The sequence below is a fragment of the Alligator mississippiensis genome, chromosome 1 (assembly GCF_030867095.1).
Source record: "Alligator mississippiensis isolate rAllMis1 chromosome 1, rAllMis1, whole genome shotgun sequence".
Classification (NCBI taxonomy): domain Eukaryota; kingdom Metazoa; phylum Chordata; order Crocodylia; family Alligatoridae; genus Alligator; species Alligator mississippiensis.
The window spans coordinates 293209845-293228658 of NC_081824.1; the positions used below are offsets into that span (position 1 = coordinate 293209845).

At 40.5% G+C, this 18814-nt stretch overlaps 1 protein-coding gene and 1 long non-coding RNA gene across 2 annotated transcripts in view; one reads left to right on the forward strand and one right to left on the reverse strand.

The window, feature by feature from the left end:
- The window catches only part of RCAN1 (regulator of calcineurin 1), a 67671-nt gene that overhangs the window by 47398 nt on the left and 1459 nt on the right, over window positions 1-18814 (reverse strand). The gene's annotated exons all lie outside the window — the stretch shown is intronic.
- Window positions 1121-9668, forward strand: LOC109280400 (uncharacterized). The gene is made up of 3 exons (XR_009459083.1): window positions 1121-1309; window positions 7286-7343; window positions 8345-9668. It is a non-coding gene; the product is annotated as an uncharacterized LOC109280400 (long non-coding RNA).

Sequence of the window (18814 nt, forward strand, 5' to 3'; positions counted from 1 at the left end):
TTCAAACTGTGGGGGGAGGTAAACAAACTAGAGGGCAGGAAGCGAATCCAGGCAGATTTGGATAGGCTGGGGAAATGGACCAAACAGAATAGGATGCAATTTAAAAAAGATAAGTGCCATGTGTTGCACCTAAGGAGGAAGAGAATCATCAACACTCCTACAGCCTGGGAGGTACCATTCTAAGTAGCACAACTGCAGAAAGGGATCTCGGAGTCATAGTCACATAAAGATGAACATGAGTTGCCAATGTGATGAAGTAATAAGTAAAGCTAACAGCACTATTTCTTGCATAAGTAGGTGCATCATAAACTGGTCTAAGGAGGTTATACTTCCCCTCTATGCAGCATTAGTCAGGCTGCAGCTGGAGTACTGTGTCCACTTTTGCGCCGTACTTCAGAAGGGATGTAGATAACCTGGAAAGGGTTAAGAGGAGGGCCACTTGTCTGGTTAAAGGCCTACAGGAAAAACCCTACTAGGACTGATCGAGGGACTTGAATCTCTTCAGCCTCCGCAAGAGAAGGCTAAGACGTGATCTTGTGGCCATCTACAAACTCATCGGCAGGGACAGCAGAAAACAGGGATGTTTACCAGGGCGCCCATTGGGGTAACTAGAAACAATGGCCACAAACTGAAGGAAAGCAAATTTAGATTGGACATCAGGAAAAAGTTCTTTACTGTGAGGGTTGCCCAAATATGGAATACGCTTCCAAGGCAGGTGGTGCAGTCCACTTCCTTGGAGATATTTAAGAGAAGATTGGACAAACCTGGCTGGGGTCTTCTGAACCCAGCACTCTCTCCTGGCCAGGGCAGGGGGATGGACTCAATGATCTAATAGGTCCCTTCCGACCCTAAAATCTATGAAATCTATGAACTCTTTTTCAGAGATGATGGCTTAATAAAAGGTAACTAAGAAATCACAAAAAAATTATCTTTCTTTGCAAGCTTTTGGGCACACATGCTCTTCCTCAGGCTCAGGGAAAATTAAAGATGGTAAAAGTCACCATAGGGGAAAATATTATAATAATAATAAAAATAATAATAAATTGTAGCCCAAACATTTCTGCCAGTGCCATTCTGACACTGACAGAGCCTCAAAGATTCTGATCCCATACAGGTGCTACTACACCCCTAGCTAAAATGTCTCTTCTCTTCATTTTCCCCCACAAGTCTACATTATTACTATGAATGAGCAAAGGGATGCCAAGAAGAAAAGTCAGGACAGTTCCACTGTTTAACGCTTAAGACTGCTCCTGAAATTGTCTTGGTGAGAAGCAGCCAACAAGCTTTCTTCAACAATACGTGGAAACTGGTGAGGCTCATGACATTCAAACTTGTATAATTTTAGCTGAAAATGTCATTAATTACCATGTTTTAAATCTGTGGAGCTCAACCTTTCTGCAGTAGCAGGTCAGGTGCTTGCTACATGGTTGCACTGTAAGTCACCACTCCTTCCTGGTAGGAAGTGGGGTGGGATGTGGGAGCAGAAGGGGAATCAGGAAGGAGTGAGAAAGAGAGTTGACACCCTGCTGTGGATGAGGAAGTCAACATGCAGCACACTGCAGGGCAGGGAAAGGAACATACCAAGCCAAGCTGCTTGCAGCTGATCCCCTGTGCCACAGGCAGGATCCAGTCCTTGAGCCGTAGGCTGAGCTCTACTGTTTTAAGTTGTACATCTTGAGACTAACCAATTGTCATGGCTCTCTTGTGGCCCATGTGATTGCAGCACTAGGACCTGGCAACTAGAACTTTCTTATTTTTTCCTTTGAAATACTTGAGAGATTGCCACAAAGGTTCTGGTATGTTAGCCAAAGGTCTGAAGCACTGGTTTTGCTTGAAACAACGAAAGATTAGACCTGGCAAGACTTTTTTGGCAAGTATTATTTAAAACCATGAGAGGTTGAGTTTTCATTTGCTGATAGGAGCAAATTGTACTCAAGCATAAAAAGGAAGGAGCTACCATGCAACGTCTAGTATAAACCACTAAAAATTCCAAGGCCAAAAGCACTGATTATTTTCCTAATATCGCTACAGAATTTTTCAAAATTGGTGGCAATCAAATCAGGTAACACAACATTTCTTACAGAAGACTGTTATAGTTTTTCTCCCCCAAAAATTCACTTAAAATTTCTCTAAAGTTTGCTTAGTCTTTCTACACAATTGCTATTCAAAATGCACATTTTTAACATCCTATTAGGACTTGTTTCATGTCCTAATATTTATTACTGAAAGGATCGTTAGGTCATTAGCAATACTATTCAATAGCTGTAGCTATCAAGTTACTGTATTATCGAGATAGGAATATGAAGACCCTTAATACATGTTATAGTTGCATGACACTTGGTAGCAAGCCTTTGTTCACCCCAATGCTCTAAAACTTTAGTTATTTGGAGCTTACTAAAATGAAGCATAACAGAAGGCAAACAAACACGCACTGGATTTCTGCAAGAACCTGTTAACTGCTATTTAGCCAATATTTGGGATTTAAATAGGAACTTTTGGCATAAGAACGTAAGGAGTCCTTTACATCAGGAATGTCAAACTGATTCAGCCCTGCAGACCAGATCCAGATTTCGGGGCTTCACATAGGCTGGAACTAGGCCATGGAACAGATGACCCACCGCTGGTGGTGGGGCAAGTGGCAGTGGCATTAAGCCCCTGGGTTCTAGCACCAACAACTAAGTGGACCTGGAAGCTGCAGGGGTTAATGGTAGTGGGGAATCTCAGCCCAAAAAGTTAGCAGTTAGGTAAACAGTGGCAACAATAACTCCCACAATTGCCAGAACTGCTGTATTGATAGGGCCAGCACCCAAGAGGGATTAACATCACCACTGCTCACTTCACGGCTGCATAACTGTGTCCCCAGTGGGGAATCTCAATCAGAACATTTGGCAATAGGGCTTTGTTAAACCCCTACATGCTGGCCTCACTGGTGAATTTTATCCCAGATCTGGAGGTGGATCTTTCTGACTGCAAGAAGCCCTGTGGATCAGATAACCCACCTCTGCAGACCCGTTTGTTTGACATACCTGCTGTACGTAATAAACAGAGATTGATAATATCTATTATAATGCCCATTTGACAACTAAGCCACTACTCCAGTCAGTCAGACAGTGCATTAACCTTTAGCACAATGCATCATAGTTGTTCAAATCAAGGTCTGCAGTAACAAGTATTAAGATGAATAAAACTACCCAGGAAAAGGGGAAAAAAATCCACTGGAAACTTGAAACAACTGTGTCCAATGCAAAAAATACAAGTCATTGCTTTTCTTAGTCATACACAAAAAGAAATCCAAGATGTTAATACAATCCAGGGTCAATTTCCTTTATCTACTGCATTTTTCCTGAGTGACTAAATCTATCTCAGAGTTCCCACAGGATACAGTAACATGTGTGCCTCTGAACAGAGAGCAGCATGAAAATAATTCAGTTTCAAATTTTATTTCAATTTTGTTTAAAGCTATTGAGTGAGATTCACTTCAGTTAAGAGGGCAAGCTTAAAAGCGTCCTCAAAGCTCACCATTATACTTACAAGAAATGGCAGGACCTGTTTTTGGTACCAGCAACAGCTGCTTTTGCTGCTTCCAAATTCATACCACAAACTATAGAAGCAGCACACCACCAAAAGACCCTTTAGCTGTGGAGAAGTATATAATCACCACTACCTGGAAATTCACCGAGGTTTGCTACCATTAAAAAGATATGCTAGCCACACATAAACTTGTGAGGATTGACATGTCTTACCTAGGATTTTGCATTAATGGGGATTTGCAATTGCATTAGCACTACTGATATGTTTTGCTTCTGTGTCAACAGGTATTAGATTATTTCTTCAGTCTGCTAAGGCTTGCTAGACTATGACAGCAGATTAATCAACATCATTGTGGGCTGATCTAGAAAAGTTAGTAGTGCTAAAGTTTTTCAGGACTCAGCTGTAGTGTACACCCTAAGCTGCGCATGTGCGTGGCTGCACACAAGTAAAAATCTTGCCGTGTACAAATTTTTAAGGCCGTGCACCCACCTGGAGAGGAGCTGGGCGCAGAGTGCGGCAGAGGCACTGGAACTGGCATGGAACACTTACCAAAAGGTAAGCTCCTAACTTCTCACGCAGGGCAGGCAGCGGCTCCTCCCTGAGGCGAGGCAGGGGTGAGGACAGAGATGGGGACAGGGGCTGGCACAGGCTCCACCGGCTCTGGGGAACTGCTCCGTGGGCTCCACTGGCTCTGGGAAACTGCTCCGTTCCCCTGCATTGCCTCAGGGAGCAAAGAGGCACATGGTGTCACGGCTGGGGAGTGGAGCAGTTCCCCAGAGTTGGCAGAGCCTCACACGGGGCAGAAAGCAGCTCCTTCCCAAGGTGAGACAAGGCAGGGATGGGAGCTGGGGCTGGTGCGGGCTGCACCGGCTCTGGGGAACTGCTCCACTCCCCAGCTCTGATGTTATGTGCCTCCTCGCTCCCCAAGGCGATGTGGGGAAGCAGAACAGTTTCCTGGAGCTGGCGGAGCCCACGCCAGCCCCCGCCTCACCTCGGGGAGGAGCTGCTGCCTGCCCTGGATAGAAGTGAGGAGCTTACCTTCAGTAACTGTCCCACGCCAGCCTCAGTGCCTCCCTTTCAGTTCTATCGACTGATTGTGTCCGGCCCATGGCTGGGCCACAGCACTCCACTGCGCTACTCTGAGCAGCAGTTAGCATGGAGAAGGGTGGTAGCTGAACCCTGCCCACTCCCACCTGGACACTTACAGGCGGGCTGCGCCGAAAGGGGGAGGTGGGACCAAACTGGCACGCTCATGGACCGCTACTCCTTAGTGGGAACATTGCTCAGCTGGTCTCTCTATTAAATAAAAGGAAGTCTGTCAGGCAGTAAACAGCATCCCTCCAATTATTCTTGGAGAACCTGCTTATCCTCTTATTGCCATGACTGATGCTTTGCACTGGACTTTCTTTGGACTGAAGAAAAAACATACCACCTAAACAGCTAACCGAGGCCAATCTTTTGAGAGACAGAAAGGGAACATTTGGGGGAAGACCAGGGGCAGCTAGTGGCTACAGCAGTACATGATCCCTTCTTCCTGGGCAGTGTTAGGATCCTTAGGAGCTGAAGTGCCAAAGCAGCAATCTGGTATGAGGGTATGACAGATCAAAGGAACTGGGCTCACAGAGCATGATGTTCTATCCCAACCATGCACTTGTTGGTTCAATAAAAGGCATCACCCACAACAATCCTTGCCTCTTCCACAATTCACCCAACTTAAAGTTCAACTCAAGTTGGAAAGCAAGAATACTATTTGCAAGTGTAATCCTTATGCCTATTTCCAGATTTTTAAAAGATGTTAAAGAAAACTAGAGCTGGCACCAATCCCTGCAACACAGATAATATCTCCCACTTCAGAACAACACTGTTTATCACTGCCCTCCCTCTGCAATGTCACAATATGGGAAATATTCATAACAAGGCAATCTGAATTACTATAAATTGCCTAGTAAGATTCTGATGAACTCCAACAATGCTTTACTGATAGCTGATCCACTGCCATGAATCTTAACACTCAGGGTTACAACAAAGAATCCTGGACAAAGTCTAGGATATTTTGCCAAGCTGCAACCTATCTGAAACACTGCTTTCTTTGTCTTATAGACTGTTCACCCACAGAGCTAAAACTTGCTCTCAGATCACATCACTGTTTTACATACTTTGAAAGCCTCCATTGCCCACCTCGTAAGTTTTCAAAAAAGCACCTTCATTTTTCCCATGCTGCTCTTCGCATTTGAGAAACTCCCCCAGAGCATTTTCAAAGTCACCACAACATTTTCCTACAAAACAACTACAAGGAAGTTAATCAACGATTTGCTGAGCACACATTCTGATCAATACAGTTCAACTCTGCTCCTAACTGTAGCTATCCAATGCCTTACAGTTTTAGACTGCAAACTCCAAGAAAGAAACAGGGCTTTCTTCTGTGTATTTACAGAACCTAGCACTACAAGATTCTGGTCACTATCTGAGGTTCCCAGACACTAGTGATTAAAAAAAAGAGGTACAACGTTTATAAAGTTGGCTCATTTATGAAAAACAAGAAGCTATCCCGAATATCAGCTCCTGAAATTCAATATTCCATTTTGAAGTTAGCAGTGCCGATATTCTGAATATTACCCAGCAGTTGATTGATGTGGTGAGATCTTACAGCTGAGACAGAAAGAATTTCCGTTGTTTCAAGTGGTTTGGAGGGTATCTATCCACTGATTTATGCATAGGCCTGTTTTTAGCTAAAAAACTTCAGTGCCTTCCTCTGTGGCTGCTCCCCACAGCTTTCTGAAGTTTCAGATTAAAATCTAACCCACTCTGCTAGTTTTTAGAGAAACTTGCAAAAAGCAGTTAATATTCCCTTACGCTTTCATATAAAAGATAACATACCTTCTCCTTTCCAACAGCTAATGGAAACTTGAAAGCTTGCTCAGTCTCAAACGCTACTGGAATAAAGTGGGGGGGAGGGGGGGTGGCAGACAGAAACAACACCCAAGCAGGGTACAGGGACAGACCCCTCATCTGATTCCCAGAATTCTCTCTCACTTCACAGCAACTGGAAAGGGTACAACGCAAGAGAAGAGAATGTTCACTTCTCATTTTACTGCTGTCCCTTGATGGATGTCAAACTTCAGCTAATTAAGTATCCAATATTTCCAAGCCCTACATATAAAATGGCAGGCCAGCGAAGACAACGTTCATAGATATATAATCTATATACCTTGGGATGAGGATCTCCTAGAATGGATCAGAAACAGAAGAGGTTTAGACACTTCCAGAAATGTAAATGCCACATTTAGCTCAAATACAGAGAAGGCTACCTACTGACTGATTACTTGTAATTTTTCAAACGTATCTTTTGCATTAATGCCTTTGTGATTTAGGACAGGTACTTTATAAATCACTTCAATATACAAGATGCTTTATCTTTGCAATTCTTTCATACGGCTAAAATCAGAGGAATTACTAAATTTATCTTAAAGGATTCTCTAATCTTCAATAGGTTATGGTATGTTGAAGTTTGTCTCTATGCAGTATGAAAGGGAGATCAACTTACAATTGTAATGCACCCACTTATTTTCCAGCAACTGCAGTACTTTTTGCTATGTTTTTGTGCATAAACATGGTTACATCATTGCTACACCTTGCACTTGTGCTAAAATAAACTTGGTTTTGTTCCTCCCCACCCTCCCACCACAACTTTACCTTAAAACTTGTGAAAATGCCTAAGTACAATACCATAATAATTCACAGCTTTTCTTTCCAGGAGCATGCAAAAAACACATACTGGCAAAGGATCATTAAACTGCATGTTACATATTCAGGTTAGTGCACATATTTCTTAAAAAAGGTATGTTTGATGATGACTGGTTTCCCACTTCAAAATGAATAGCTTATACACTTAAGAATTCTGGACAAGGTACCACCTCGCACACAGAAAGGGGCACATTTGATTCCATTACTATTAAAAAAAAAAAAAAAAGTATTTGATGTCTTCAAATTCTATAACGTCCAATGGCCTAACATCTAACATCTTCAGTTTATCATTCCTCTGTATTTACATTCAGAGATTAGTGACCTCCTTTACATATACCAAAATGGTTATTCATTTAAGCATGGTATTGAAATCTATACCAGTCACCAGGCATAAACTGAAATAATGCAAAAAAGCCATACTTTGGAAAAGAGGTAAAATTTGCTGCCCCAGGATATGCCAAGGTTTAATCCCCAAGAAGGTCTTCTTTTACGTTATTTTGTTTGGTCTTAATGGTGGTCTGTGCTGGAATGTGGGCCTCAAACAACTACTGAAATGGCCAATCATTTGCACAAAGGCGATGACTGTAATCTTCTGAGTTCCTGCATGGAACCTCCCCACTGAACTCCTCACCTAGCCTGCACTTTTGGGATCTAAATCCAAAGGTAGATGTGGACATGGAGGATCAGACCCTGTGCTGGAACAGATTGGCAAGACGTGTTTAAATGCAATGCTTCAATTCTAGCTGATAATCTTGTTGACTGTGTATAGTTACATTTTTCCAAGTCTCAAAGATACTTTTTTTTTTTTTTTAATAGCAATCACATTTTATACTACATAAGAAGCTATTATCTACAAAGATTCCCCTCCCTTTCATTAGAAGCATGAGTCAGATGTCAGAGATACATGAATGTAGCACAAACTGCCAAAAAACCATTTGAGAGGGCAGAGGAGGATGAATATATTGGATAAAGTCACTTCCCCACCCCAGGAGACACTCTTAATGATTAGCTAAATTAAGCAGCGAGCACATACTCATTTCATCGCTTTTTTTTTCTTCTCTCTTACCAGATATTTAAATCTACCATTGCTCCAATGCCACATCAGGAGTATGAGAAGCTTACTAACTACAACATGCATCATGGCTGAACATGCACAAGAACTAGACCATTACAGGACAAAATAAGACAAATAAGAATTTGTATTCTCAGTCTTTAAAACCTAGTGGCATCAACCCTCTGCTCTTTTTCTCTACAAAAGAGAAACCTCTTTTCAGCACTATTGATTAGCACAATTAAGCATTTCCCCTTATTACTATGAACTTGTTACACCAGTACGCGCTCATTACCTTCCAAGACATATGTCCATTAAAAAGACAGGTGCATATATATGCTTGTGTGTGACAAACACCCCCTGTTATCCTCCCCCCACACTTTTATGAAGCTGGTTCTCCTTCAAATATATACTTACTTCTTTATACAGTATATTATACTTGCATACTAAAATATCACATAAGGCATTTCCTATGGTTTCTTGGCTGTCCAGATAAAGACAATGAACTTGGTATTTCTGAAATGAATATAATGGCCCAAGGATACTCACCCATGTTGGAAATGGGTTCACAGAAAAAGGTTCAGATTAAAGGAAGTGCAATCTGCTATCATGAGAACAATAATGTCTTAACTGTGGTACCTAACATTGATCCTAACAAATGTTTCCTCCGAGCAAAAACAGAATGCTTTTAACATCCAAGGCTTCCAATGCGAGGAAGTCCTGAACAGCTTACTTGTTTGTCTATTCTTCAATGAGCAGTCACTCAACTACTGAACTGCAGTGAAATACCTCAAGTCTGAAAAAGCATTATATGCAGGCAAACTAGTTTCTGCTTACGCTCTCGTAATAGAATAGGAAAGTTTTACTACAGTTTTACCTAACAGCCATGTACTTCCAAACTAGTGTAGCAAGATAATAAAAGGAAGGAAAATCACAGACAAGGGCAAAATAGTCATTCAAACTCAGGAATGCAATGGTGCATGAAGAAAGTTATCAAGTGTTCCCTCATTAAAGTTTTATTTTGTACTGTCTTCCATTTCAGCCAAAAATAGCTTATACCTCACAAAACTGGTTATTCCATCACCTTTTATTATGGGAGTCAAATGTCCAGTAAAGATGCTATTAAATGTTATTGTAAGTCGCATCTAAATTGGTACGTTAGAAAAGGTACTGAACAAATAACACTTAAAAGGGCAAATATTCCCATATGTTAGAAAAGCCACCCTTAACTAATTAGGGCACCAAACTCTAATTTTTACAAAATAAACTTAAATGGTAATGAATCTGGTATTTTTAGTTCTAAACTCAATTTCCTAATTAACAGAGAGGAGGGAAAGGAATTACTTTGATTGAGAAACAGAAGAGCACTGCCCCCGTTTTATTTATATAGGGTGCAGGTCTCGCCTTCAGGTTTTGAAAGCCATTGTTTCATCTGTGCCATTCTTTGCCTGATGAAGGTTTTCAGCAAGCATGTATACATATGACAGAGGCTTCACATTATATTAGGATCATAATACACTTGGCTTAAAAAAAAATACAATTTTTGTTTGTTTGTTTTAGAAATAACATTTTCCAAAGCACCTAGTGGCTTAGGTACAAGTCCCAACAATATTCAATAAGATGTCGGACCTTAAGAAACCCCCAGTTTTGAAAAAAGTTGTGGTTGACTGTGTTTGAAAGTTTTTATCTAATTTGAAGACTACAGCATAACACTTGCAGTAATCATACTGTTTGAAACAGTCTAAACAGGATAGTGTTGGAGTTCTGGTTTATTAACATAAGATCTCCATGCCCTGTCACAATGAATGGCATAGGAAAATTATATAAACTGGGAGTGAAAAATATGGAAATAATGAAAAAAAAAAATGTTAAAATATATTTAGCCAGAAAACACACACAGACATGTACTTTGTTGAATAAATATAGATTCTTAAATTCAAACAGCAAACTGAAATGAGTATTGCGATCAAATTCAAGCACAATTATTGTAATATCTGTACGGCTCTACCACTTCCATATTTAAAAAATAGAAAAATACTGTTTAAGCTCTTAAATGTAACCTGTGATGCAAGAGGATTATCAGGGTATAGGTTGTAGCCATGTTGGTCTAAGGACATACATAGGCAGACAAGGTTCTTTGGGTAATTCTGATATCTTTTATTAGACCAACTCAAATAGTTGGAAAAAATTCATAGCAACTTTTTTTTCCTGCGAATGTTATTACAAATAGTAAGAGTAAAAAAAGATATAAATAGTAAAAAAAGTATTTATAATAAAATAGTAAAACTGCAAATAGTAGGGGGAAAAAAGAGGATTATTGTAAATATTAGAAGGATTAATCAAACATGCGAGTGACAGAAAGATTACAGAAAAGCTCAACTAATTTTTCAAAGTTTTAAGTAGGTAAAATGAAGATTCCCTGTAAAATGTAAGTTTGTAATTATTTTTGTATTTTTGACAGAAGTCACTATTTATTCCATGTAGCACCACGACATTTTAGTAAACCTGTACTTCCCAAAAAATTCCAAAAGCCTGAATCACTTAAATGACTTGAATAGTTTTTGAAGATCAATTTATAAACATCTAGTTCTTTCCATATTAACTTTCCTTCTCACAGCAAACAATTTTAGAACTAAGCCAATCATTAATAAGTCACAGTATACTAACTATTAAAAATATTTTTATATTACTGTGTATGTTTACAAAAGGTCAAAAACCCAACTTTGACACACAATTATGATCTTTCATGACTTTATCAAGGACACTATTTTGAAGGTGAAGGACACTATTTTGAAGGTCAACTGTCAGTTTGTAAGGCTATTTGAGGACAGAGATTTCATAAGAGCATGTCAGTGAAGTTGATTTAAAAATCACTGGTCCGAAAGCCTTGATTTAATCATAGTTTTCTATGAAAAGTGCATTCTTGTTTGATACCCTTTATTCATTTCACTACTTGAAACTTTGTATTTTTATAGAGAGGTGAGGGCTTGACTCTGTGTACACAAACTTGCAGAGAGACAAGAGGGCTGATGGTAGGTGATCAGGTCTGTTCTCTCTCATCTCTGCATACTGCTGTTAACAAGGATGTTCTCTGGAGACACAAATCCACAGTCTGAGAACTGAAACTAAGCATCACAGAGGTGCGTAATGGGATCTTCTAGATTAGACTGAGCACTGAGTCCCATGGGGTAGAGTGGTTTTCGTTAATCTTTACTAATCTGTAGAGGAGCCTCTGGGAACCCCTTAAGATTGGGCCCCTAATATAGTCCAGGGCCATTTGTAACCCATTTAAAAACTTTTCTAAAAAACTTACATAAATACATTGTCTCAAATAGCATATAGTTAGAAGTTATAATCCCTATTCCATAGGGGTGCGCTGATAGAGATCTTGAGTGCCGATATCAATAGCCAATTTTTAAGCAGGCATATCGGCTGATACCAATCCGATTTCTGATATGCAGCCCTGCAGCTTAAAGAGCTGCATCCAACTGGTAAGTCTGCTGTGGTGGAAGAGGAGAGTGGCTGAAAGCGGGGTGGGAGCAGATCAAGGCCCATGCAGTGAGGAAGGAGTGGTGCTGGGGCTGGGCAGGCACTGCACAGCTGGGGCAGAGTGCAGGATGGAACTGTGGCTCGTCCAGGGGGTACGGGCGGAGGCATGGCTCCAGCTACTGCATACACCCCGGGAGGGCACAGGGTGGGCATGTGCCCCTGCATCTGTGTGGGGCGGGGCTTTGCAGGACTCTTCCCAGTGGGGGCTGGGCCCAGCTGTGCTCGGAGTGGGAGGTGGTGGCGGCGCCCCCCTCCCAGCACTGTTCCCATGCCCCCCCACCCCAGCACAGCCCCCGCCCAACCTTCCCCCCACATGCCAGGAAGAGCCTGGCACAGCCCCAGTCAAGAGCTGCAGCCGACCCCACCCAGATCAAGAGGCCATGCCCTCCAGGGGTGCGCGCAGTGGCAGAAGCCACCCCCCCACACACCCCCACAGACAAGTTGCAGCTCCGTGCTGCGCCCCAGCCCCTGCCCCACTCTCTCACTCAGCATGGGGACTTCGATCTGCCCCCCCACGCCCCTTCCCTCCCCCCTCTCCTTCCACCACAACACACTTAACAGCTGCATGCAGCTCTCCAAGGTGCTGGGCTGTGCTCCTCGCTGACTACAATGCTGTGCTGCGCCTGCATGGATATTTATCAGCCAAATTATTGTCCATATGAGGCCAATTTCCGATACAGTCAATTTTCTTCATATTGGTGCTGATCTAATATCAGACCAATGTATCTGTGCACCTCTACTATTCCAATTGAAACCATCTTTATACAGGGGGTTTTTTTTAATATCATCTTAACAAAAAAAAATTAAAAATATAATTACATTTAAAAAATATGATTTAAATTAAAAAAAAAAAAATCAGTTAATTTTTTTTTAAATGGTTGATTTTTATCCACCCTGGTTTCAGTCCCACTTATTGAAAGGCAATCTTTACCATGTTTTATGCACCTTAAAAGATCTTTAGTTTTTTTAGTTTTACAGGGAAACAAATTTTCACTTAAAGCCTATAGGAAAAACTTTTTTATCTTTTCTATAACATCCCGTCTCCATCAAGACTTACAGTTGCAACAAAACTAGCACTACTACAGGTAATAATATTGTTTTGGTACATGGCAAAACCTGGAAGTACACAGAGACCTTAATGGTCTAAGCTCGTTTAAGGAACGCAAATCATTTTCTCATGGAAACTAATTGGATCATACACATCCTTCACAGCATATCAGAGTCTGTTATCCGAAATAAATTAGCTGTTCTGAAATAAATATATTTTTACAGTTATGGTCACACTTATACTCTCCTCTACTTATTTACAGTCTTAACAGTAGGAAGATATTTATAAATAAGAAAGGCAGACCCATCCATAATTAATCTGTATCTAAAACTTCTCTTCAGAAATCTTAAATGAGGCCAAGGTTACCTACTTAGCAAGAGCTTAAGAAAACATAAATGGAGTTCCAGAGCCCCCTTGTGGCTGTACTCAGAATTATTTTTAAGTTACTGAGTCTGATGCAGTGCTAAAGGAAAATAAAAGCACATATAAAACACCATGTAATCTATACTGGTGTCCTTATGACAGTAAGAATGTTATAAGCTTGAAGATCTCTCTCCCCCTAAAAATGCTGTTCAAAATTCAATATAAAGTACAAACTGGAGAGGGGAGAGAAGGGTAGTCATGTAAAGGAATCATATTTACCATTTTTAATTTTGTACTGCTACATTTGTTGAATTATTTCACAGGATTATTATTAAAAGCCTTCTCTGCTAATTTGTGATTTTTTTACTACAACATTTTATTTCTCTCTACACTCTTGAAAACTCACCCACCCATATTAGCTTACATTATAGCTGAGAGGAGTGGGGAGACCTACTGGTCTCCCAAAATAGCTTCTAACTGAAGTATTCCAGGGAACACTAACAACCTATAAAAATTCAAGTAAAGGCTTATGGGAGGAAAGCGGGGACCAGAGATGCAGAAAGAAACTTTCTCTTAAGTAACCAAGGCAGAATCTACTTTGGTTAAGTCTTCTGAAAAACCCTCAGGGATGAATAAATCTTTATGCAGTCTCAGAGACACCTAGCAGCAGACCATACTGGAAGTAAGCATGAATGTATTTAGGGTGGTTAGGTCACATTTTTTCTCCTTGATAAGAGATCCTTACATCTTAGCAGAGAATGGCGAGAAAGTAGAACTGTTAGAGAAGGACTCTCTCTCCTTGAAATGAGGCTGTTTTGTTGTTAAGAGTTGCATCACAAAACAGACCAGGATATTTTGGACTCCCAGGCTGAGGTACAGTGCTGAGCCCCAACGCTGCCGTTCTGTAGACAGAGAGGGCATGCATGCACCAACTCCTGTCTCAAGTAGCTCCAGACGATAGTCGATACATGGATTTAGTCACAGTGTATAAAAAGGGTCTGTTTTGCTTGCTGTTTATTTCAATACTTCTCAGAATAGGAGAACTGGGGTGGTAAGGAGGGCATAATTTAAACTAAACATTTTGCTTTATGAACAAGATGTTTTGAAGACAGAATCCTAATTTCAGAGCACAAGCTGTAAAAACAATTTTCTTTCTACTTGTCTTCAGTGACAAACACATTCTGCCTGAGCTTTCAAGTGTGGAAGTCCAATGAGGAAAAGTTGAACATCTTACCTCCAGGATAGTTAGCATAGGTCAGTTAGATTAACTACTGTAGCAACTGGGTAGCTTTCCTCTGGGAAGAAAATTTTCACTTCCTTGGTGCCTCAAGATTTTGATGCAAGAGAAGATTTGTTTTCCAACTCACACGAGGTGATGAAAACCCCAAAGTCCATCCCAATTTTTGTTGACAAAAACTTGTACAAGTTCACATGCTCACATTTGGTAGGTCACCAAAATTCGACTTGTTGCTGGAATAAAACCACCTCTCCAAGCAAGCTGCCAGCCAAGAAAATGTCACTGCAAACATGCTCAAGTGACACAGCAATATTGGCAATTGTAAGCCCAGGGCTACTACTCACAGTACACCACATTTTCTACAAATATGGCCTTTCACAGAGAATAAACATAGCACTAGCAAAAAAAGCACCATATGCACCTGCTCCAGGAGCCCAGTAAAGGAACCAGCAAAAGCCAACAAAATTCTGGAAGGAAAATTATTCCAACACAGAAGTGTCCTTAGTGTATTCTGATTGATGTTAATCGGGATAGGAGTTACTTTACTCCCCAAAGGCATTCCCACGAAGTAGAACATGGTTAGGGCGGTGGTTAGAGATTGCCAACTTTGTCTGACTTCACTAGAATCAGAAAGTTGTCAAGGATGACATGCACATACCTGCAGCTGTCAAAGACAACATGTCTTAGACGACACTGTCTCAAAGAAAAAGGGAACAATACAGCAATTTACTACTAGCTTATGAGAAATACGAAGAACAGCGGATGACTAAGTGGGCACCCTTTAGACTAGAGGTGTTCAACCCATGGGTCAGATCCAGCCCACAAAGTTGTGTCATTCAGCCTGTCATTGTACCCAATAGGTAGAAAATGAACTTCATTTTGCACAGAGGAAGCTGAAGGTGGATGTCTGTTCCTCTGGGTCCATGAGAGTCTGTGTGCGAATTACTTTTGATGCGGAGATGAGGCAGGATCCTAAATTATTCCACCCTTACCACCCGAGTTCTTCTATTCTGAGAAGTACTGAACCAAACAGCAAGTAAAAAGGACCCTTTTTATATGCTGTGACTAAATCATGTAGCAACTATCATTTGGAGCTACTTGAGAAAAGAGTTGATGCGCACTTGCCCTCTTCGTCTACAGAACAACTACACTGGGGCTCAGCACTGTACCTCAGCCTGGGAGTCCAAAATATCTAGGATCCTGTCTCATCTGCACATCGAAGAGCAACTCACACAAAGAAACTCTCATGGACCCAGAGGAACAGACATCCATCTTCAGATTCCTCTGTACACAATCCAGGAAGAGCACACACCAACTGCTGAAACTTCCTTAGCCCGATGAAGGGTTTTTGAACCCAAAAGCTTGTTTAATAATTATTTTCCAATATTTGGGTTGGTCTAATAAAAGATATCAGATTCACCCAAGGAACCTTATCTGCCTATGTCCTTAGATCAACACAGCTACAACCTACACCTCTGTACACAATGACATTTATGTTCTACTTATGGGGACTTTTACCACCTTTAATTTTCCCTCAGTCTGAAGAAGCGCACGTGCACCTAAATGCTTACAAAGAAAGATAATTTCTGTGCGGTTTCTTAGTTGTTCTAATAAAAGGTATAATCTTTGAACCAAGAGTTCTAGAGTTTTGCATTTCCTGGTCTCAGAGTACACTAGTCAGAAGCATTCAACATTTTGAATGAAAAAACTTCAAGAGTTTTCACCAGCTGCTTCAGCAATTTTTACAGTGCATCTAGAATTATTTTGCAGTATTGCTTGGAAAATGAGTTTCAGTGGCCAATATTAAGTCTAAGGATTAAAAAAAAAAAAATACTGAAAGTAGTTTCAAGTAGAAGGTAATACTTGCAGATTCATCTGGTCAAAAGACAGATGACTCCTTTCAAATACGGGCCATGTCACTGTGATTCATGGCTGTCACTTCTAGATTAGACTAATGTGTTCACATGATACCAGAACTTAAGTAGGCTGAGAAACTGGAGCTACTAAAAGAATGCAGCAGCTCATGAGTATAACAGCTGCATGCTCAATCTCCACTGCTTACTGGTTTCAAGACCACCTCTCTCTCCATGCAATGCTGCCATAACAGAACTGAGAAGGTACTTGAGCCAAACAACTCTCCTAGGCATAAAAAAAACCAGATGTTTCTCTGTGCGAGTCCCTTCCTGTACAAGGGAATTCTACAGATAACTGGTTCCCCTCTCTACCCCCACAAACTGAGTAAAAAGAAAACAGTTTGGGATAGCTCAGGCATGCTAACCTGAACACACTGCAAAGCACTTCAGGGAAAGATACTTGCCCACTGGGAAAAAAAGCAGCCTTTCTGGGGAGGGCAGCACAGAAATCTAACAAATAAATATAATAGCCAATGAGCATCACATTTCTAATTTCTTTAGTATATAAGATCTTGGACCCAGTGATATTTTGTTTGCATCCTCCCTTAATATTTCTGTTCATCACAGAAAGTTTCAAGTGGTTGTCACCTACAGTAGCAGCTTTGCCATTCACATGAATTTAAAAAAAATAAAATAAAAATCAAGCTCTCAGTCGTTTTGAAGGAAATAGGTAAATAAGAAAGAATGCCTTATAAAAAAAAAACAACACACACACTGCAAGCAGCAAGTAATTCTGTTGAAACAACTATCTTTGTTCCACTCTATGCTCCATACCCCACATCACATTCCTACACTAAAGTAAGCTAAAATCTACTTGCCTACGGTGGAAACTAGAATATTTAAATGATTATATCAATGTTTGTTATTTTTCAAACAAGATACACAAAACACAGTCCCCCTTCCTTGATTTTTTCCAAAGAGCTCTAGCTAAAAAGAAGAAATTCTTAGTATCTGTCTTTGGGTGCATGGTATAACATTTTTACTGTCTTATGATGCACGGTTGAATTAACACACTACATTGAAGCATGTTTCTTAATTTAAATTCTCTCCCTTCAAATCTGTCATTTTGCTCAAACCCTCCCCTCACCCCTTTGAAAGGTACCATATAGTCCATTATCTCTTTTTTACTACTGTAGCACAGATATACATCTGGTATATATTCAACAGCCCCTGAATGGCCAAAACTGAAATCTATTCTTCATTCTTATGATCATAAACATTTAGAGACAGGCTGGTATGCCTGTGATGACTTAACATTTTTCTCAATGTTGGAGAAAAATGGACAGTTACTGGCAGTGCCAATGGCAGTGATGAACACATACTGACAAGACATCTGGTAATACAGAAGTAGTTAAAACTTTACCTAATCATCTTTAAATAATAACCATATATTATATAATGGTTTGGACAGGTCTGATCCTACAGAAGCGACGCTGGAAGGGAGTACACCTAGCCCAACCCCTGCCTGAGGCAGGATCAGCCCTGTCCAAACCATATATATATAATAACCATAAATGCAAGATGTTTAAAGTCAGACATACTACTTTAGCCATTTTTTTTAAATGTCAGTCATCTTTTTAATGTGTTACAATGGGCTGAATGGAGAAGCATTAAATGACCTATTGTCATGACAACCAGCAGCTGTCTTTTGAAAGGGACACTGTCAGATTTGTCCCAAACATCCAAATCTTGCAAAAATAAGCTTTAATGAGATGAACAGAGATTTTCAGTTTTAAACCCAACAAAGACCGTTTATTTAGACGTGGAAAAGTCCCCTGCTGTATCATGTCCAAACATATTGGGAAAAAAAACTACAAAAAGTTCTGAAGAAAAGGGACATTGACTTTGCTGGCATTTCTTTAAACTCCAGCAGCGATGAAGCAGAGTTAATCGCACAATAAATTTAGACTAGCCACACCTGCAGAGGAATTATCACATGATAAAAATGACTATGCAGCTTTAAAATAAAAGACTCAACCAGCTATAAAGTTATGGCTTGGAAACGTGTAACATCTCAGTAGCTGGTTTCTATCCAGCTTTAATTTGAAGGTGTAGCAGGGCCCACCCAGACACACACAAAGGCTGTTTTAAAAAGACGAACAAAAAAGCCACTTTACTTCAAACCCAGCGCATGCACTAAAGAGACAGTGCATTAGCTGGACCCATCTCACCCAATGTCTGTATAGATCAGGTGCTTTTTAGGGCTTTTTTGGGGTGCTTTTATCTAATACCTGATAGGATTATCTTTAGCCAAAAAGGCCAAAAAGCCCCACTAAAGCACCCAATCTATACAGATGCTGTGGAGCCAGGTCAAACTAATCCACTGCTGTTTCTGGTAAAGCAGGTTTGTTTTGTTTGTTTGTTTTTAAATGTCTGTA